The sequence below is a fragment of the Arachis ipaensis genome, chromosome B08, assembly GCF_000816755.2.
Source record: "Arachis ipaensis cultivar K30076 chromosome B08, Araip1.1, whole genome shotgun sequence".
Lineage (NCBI taxonomy): Eukaryota > Viridiplantae > Streptophyta > Magnoliopsida > Fabales > Fabaceae > Arachis > Arachis ipaensis.
The window spans coordinates 28,047,794-28,053,872 of NC_029792.2; positions in this window are offsets into that span (position 1 = coordinate 28,047,794).

The window sequence follows — 6,079 nt, forward strand, 5'->3', positions numbered from 1 at the left end:
GGATTATTTCTTCTTCATCACAGGTTCAATGTTCCTCTTATTTATTTTCTACTTTTATTATATACTTTTAATTATTATTTATCTTTTCAATTTGACTTATGCTACATTCATGTTATGATTTTCTTAATTAATATTATTTGAGGTATTTCAGATTTAAGATTGCTCTGCTTTATTTATATTGATGCTTTAATTTAATTTAGATATTTTCTCCCTTTTGGCTTGGGTTAAGTAATTGGTAACGGTTGAGCTGTCAAATAAAGCAGTGGTTGAAATTGGGAGTTGCTCCAATAACTCTAGTCTTTCCATAGGAATTGATTAGGACCTGAGGATTAAGCTAATTAATCCACTTGATTTACCTTCATAGTTAGAGGTTAACAAAGTGGGATTAAAATCCAATTCTCATCACAATTGATAAGGATAGGAATTCCAATTCTATTACCTTACCAAGAGTTTATTTTATTATTACTATTTTATTTTTCTTATCATTTAACATACTGCTTCCTTACTTTCAAAAACCCCCAATTTACAAGACTCATAACCAATAATAAGAACATACTTCCCTACAATTCCTTGAGAAGACGACCCGAGGTTTAAATACTTCGGTTATCAATTTTTAAGGGGTTTGTTACTTGTGACAACCAAAATGTTTGTAAGAAAGGTTGATTGCTTGGTTTAGTAACTATACTTGCAACGAGAGTTTACTATAACTTCTAAACCATCAATCTTTAGTTCTTCAGAATTCTACTACAACTTCTTTCGTGCCACTCTTGATTCAGTCCACCTGAGGGGTAGAAAGATCTTGATCACTGAGGCAGCTATTGGGGAGGCATTGCTTTGCCGACCTCTTACTGATGACACTTGCGCCTATCAGCAGGCAGAGGTAGCTATCCACTGCATGACTTTTGATTATGAGGCACTTAAGCACATGATTGCCACACCTGATGCCCCTTGGGTGATGGATTCTAGGAACAAGAAGCCCAAGGGGATGCTTTTCACTTATCTGTTGAGAGAGGCTAAGACTTGGCAGCATATATTCGCCCACTATGTCTTGCCCACCACTCAGTTTTCAGAGATTCTGATGGATATGCTAGTTTTTATCAGCTGTGTCATGGAGGGAAAAGAGGTAGACTTCCCCCGGTTGATCAGGCAGAGCATGTGGTGCGCTCACATTCGTGGCCTGCTGCCATTTCCTACATTGGTCACCAGCATGGTTGAGCTAGCTGATGTCCCATGGGAGGACGATGACGTGACACCACCACCCCCAGATGACGATGACAAAGAGGTTACTATCTGTGGGGTGGGTGGGTGCACGAGAAGCCTCCACCCAGACTCCGTTCTCGAGCCAGAGTAGTGGTGGAGGCAGCTCAGCCTTCATCATCAGCAGCAGTAGGACCCTCCTCTACTTCAGCCGCAGCATCCCTGCCACCATCGCCAGCACTTGAGCCGACATACCTGCTTGTACAGCGCCCGTTTCGCTTCATGGAGCGCAGCGAGCGTCGTATCATGCGACGTCTCAATCGCATAGACCAGGTGTTTGTATCACAGGTCAGCAGCCTCCTGAGGACTCACAGCCAGTACCATAGCCACAGTCACAGCCACAGCCTGAGCCCAAGCCACAGCCCTGCACGACTGATGACTCCCATCCCGTGCTTCAGCAGTAGCATCGAGGACAATGCTTCATCCTAAAGTGTGGGGAGGTCACCGTTCGTGATCGGTGGATAGCATTTATGTGGTGAATTTTTAGACATTTATCCTCTAGTTTCTGCTACTTTATTTTATTTCGCACTTTATCTTTGCACTTTATCTTTGAGATCATTTTGGGATTACTGTACATATTTGCTATTGTGGATACCCTTATTTTGGTTGTTCCAAACTTTCATTATATATATACACATTGTATTTTGGCTTTTGATTGTGATTAGAAAAAAAATATTTTGGATTGTTAAAACCTAGTTGACCATTTTTGTATAAGAGATGTGTTTTGATTAAAAAAGGGGTAAACTAGGGAAAATTTTTTAAAAAATTTTCTAAATCACAACCTTGCATTAGAATAAGCTTAGTCAATATAATGAAAATTTTCAAGAAATCCATTTCTAGGGCACCATCCCAATTGGTTGAAAATTTTTTTAGGACTTGCCTGAATTATACACTTTGTGGATCATGTTTTGAGCAAAGAACACAAGCATGTGAGTTTTAAGCCTAATTGTGTGGTTACATCATATGACCACCTATTTTCATTATTGTGTGCATTATTCTCTTCCTATGAGTGTAATCTTTGATTTGTTTGATTCTTTATGTCCATTACTTTGTGTATATATGCATTTATATGATTGAGGCCATTGTTCAAATAGCTCACTTACCCAAATAGCCAACCTTTTATCTTCCATTGCTAGCCAATTTTGAGCCTATGCTTAACCCATTTGTTCTTAATTGTAGCACATTACAAGCCTAAGTGAAAAATAATAAATGTCCCTTATTTGGGTCTTTGATTAGCTTAGGCTAGTGAGAGTGTTCATCATTAGATTTTGGGAAAGTTGGGTACATTGGGTAGAGATAAAAGCATGCTTTGTAGTTGTGTGAAAATCTTGAGAATTGGGTACACATTCATATATTAATCATGTGTAAACCATATGCATTGATGCTCTTGTACGTATTTAAAAAAAAAGAAAAAAAGAAAAAAGAGTTGCAATAAAAAGGGAACAAAATGTCCCAAAGTTTAAAGTTCAATAAATTCAATGCATATGTGTGGTGATCAAAAGAGAATACATGAGTATGTGTAGAAAAGTGAAGAATGGATAGCTAGGTTGTTTGGAATTGTATAGGTTGTCATAGGTTATGTGGGAAGTTTAAGTTAATTAAAGATCCAAATCTCAAACTCACTTGACCATATGCACCCTACCTTAACCCTAGCCCCATTACAACCTATGGGAAAGTCCTCATGGTATTTGTATGCATGCATAAAGTAATTGTTGATTGTTAGATGAAAAACAAATCTTGGAAAGCATGATTGGGGGAGAATTGAGTGAATCAACCCCATACACCTGAGTGCCTAGAGCGGATACACATCCGGCGAGGGTTCAATCGCTCAATTACATGTTTCCACCCGTGATCACTTTTCTTGCAAGTTTGTAAAATCTTTCAATGATTCAATCCAATTGTGGTTTGCTTTGATTGCTATTGCCTTAGCTCTTGTGCTTGCATTTGTATTCTTGGAAATTAATTTATTTTGACTGAGCCATTGCATTTACGTAAATAGGTTGCATATAGATAAATTGCATTTAGTTAGTTTGCATTGAATAAATGTTGATACCCTTTGCTTCTTTCTTAATTTTAGCATGAGGACATGCTTAGTTTAAGTGTGGGGAGATTCGATAAACCCTGGTTTCGTGGTTTATCTTGTGCTTATTTTAGGGGAGTTTATCACCTTTTTCCACATTTATTCAATGAAATAGCATGGTTTTTGTAATTCTTCTTTGAATTGTGCTTAAGTGTAAAAGCATGATTTTTAGGCCCTTAAATTAATGATTTTAATTCACTTTAATTTCATTCGATGCCTTGATGTGTTTGTTGAGTGACTTCAGGTTCATAAGGCAAGTATTGGATGGAAGAAATGAGGAGAAAAGCATACAAAGTGGAGAATGCATGAAGAAACAAAGATTGGGAATGCATCAATGGGCGCGCACGCGTACAAGGCACGCACGCACAGAAGTGATTTTTCATAGAGACGCGCACGCGTACATGCCACGTACGCGCGGATGAAGAAACAGCCAATCGACGCGCACGCGCACATGGCGCGTACGCGCCGATACTCGCACGTGGCCCACTTAAAGGCAACACGCTGGGGCGATTTCTGAGCTGCCCAGGCCCAAATCTAACTTGTTTCTAAGTGTATTTCATGCAGAATTGAAGTCCAATCAAGGGGGAGCAATTAGTTAGTCAACATGAGCCTTTAGTTAGTTTTCTAGAGAGAGAAGCTCACTCTTCTCTCTAGAATTAGGTTAGGATTAGGTTAATTTGTCTTGGATCTTGAATTAATTACTTGATTTCATCTTGTTTCTTCTACTATTTCTCATTTCTACATCTTGATTTTCTTAGTTATAGTGTTAATTTCCCTCTTTGCTTCCTTTTGTGATGATGAACTCATGTTGGATTTGGTTTACATTTAATGCAATTTGATGTTGATATTTCTTTCATTGATGAATTAAGTTGTTGATTTACTTTCCTTGCAATTATTAGTTGTTAGATTTGTCATTCTTGCACTTTTACCATGCTTTCCTTTATTACCCACCGAGTGCTTGACAAAATGCTTGGTTGGGTTTTAGAGTAGACTTTGAGCATTCTTGGCTTGGAAGGAGTAATTAGGCAATCTTAAGTCATGAAAACCCAACCTATGTTGGTGATCTAGAATTATTAGTTAATATCATTTCCATTGACTCTAACCTCTTACTAATCCAATTGGTGAGTTGATTAGGACGTTTGGATTGAGATTAGCTAATCTTGTTAGACTTTCTCTCATGGAAGATAACCTATATCTTCTTCCATCATTGGGGATGACGTAATAAGATAAATTCTTGTTAAGCATTGCTATGATTAATGACTAGGATAGAAAGCCTATGATCTCAACCCTTGCCATGAATGTCTTTCTTTACTTATTGCTTTTCTTTATTTTGCTTCCTCTAATCACTTGCTTGATTTATCTTTTCTTGTTCCTTTTATCAACCAAACCCCCTTTACCCTTCATAGCCAATAATTGACCATTTCATTGCAATCCTCGTGAGACGACCCGGAGTCTAAATACTTCGGTTAATTCTTATTTGGGGTTTGTACATGTGACACAACCATATCTTAATTTGATGCGGGAATTGTTTGTTAGTTTGGGGCTATGCTCATAATGAAGTAATTTCTTTCTTTAGGAAGAAAATCTAGACCGATACGACAAATCCCGACCACCAGCCTCCTCTGGAATTGGATTCAGCATCCCTTCATCCCTCTTGTCCAGGGATTCTGCTGTCCCTTTTACCTTATTTTTGGTGCCATTCATGCTCAGACCAGCGAAGCTTTCTATTAACCATGTAGGAGATGGTTTCTTCCTTGGTTGTGCAGTTTTTGAGTTAGATTTTTTATTCGATGTAGTGTCATTGTCGCCCTCTGTGTCCACTCTTTTTTCTACCTGATCAGCTTTAACCCACTCTCCTATGCGATCCTGTTTGGTCTAATTTGTTGTTGAGTCTATGATCAACTTATTACAGTGCTTGGCATCATGTCCCAGTTTCGCACAATAGGTGCAGAATTTGCCCAGCCGCTCATATCTAACTCCAATCTCTATTATTCTCTGTTTCGGTCTAACTAGTCTTAAGCTATCTCTTATCTTTCGTTCTCCATCAATTCGGATTCTTGCTTTCACAATTTTAGATTCTTTTTCCTGACATTAAAGAACCCCACATTAATAACCTCTCCAATCTTCTCTCTCAATTTTCTCCCTACATCCAGCGTTTTAAATTCCTCTGAAAGACCCAAGAATTGAGACTATGCTGGGAAGAAACAGAGTGGAGTATATAATCTTTAAAGAACCAGGGTCCTCCTCTTTCCACTCTTATTGCATCTTGTTCCTCCTCGAAAAAGAATTGGAATATGTTGTTCCCTTCTCTACCGTACGAAGTCTCTTTGGTCTCCCCCAAATCACTTTGAGAACATTGTCCATTGTTCCCTAGGAGAAAGGTTTGTCTGCGAATAGTCTTTCAAAAAGGCTTTTAGCGCACGTCTCAGTCCTTTTTGTAATTTCTTCATTCCCCAATTGTACCAGATCTTCTTATTTCTCCTCATTATCTGAGTCATATTGTTTTTGTCCTCCTCCCACTGACTCCATTGTGGAGAATTTGTGTTTCAATTCCAGTCAACGATCAGAATTATGAGATTTCGAGTATGAGTTGGAAGTAAACGAAAAAAAGAACCCTATAAAAAATACTTGTCAAAGTCCTACCAAAACACTTGTCAAAAATTTTAAAGGTTCACTTTCTAAATTTATTATTATATTGATGTTTAATCTAACTACAAAAAATAAGTGTATAAAATTATGAGT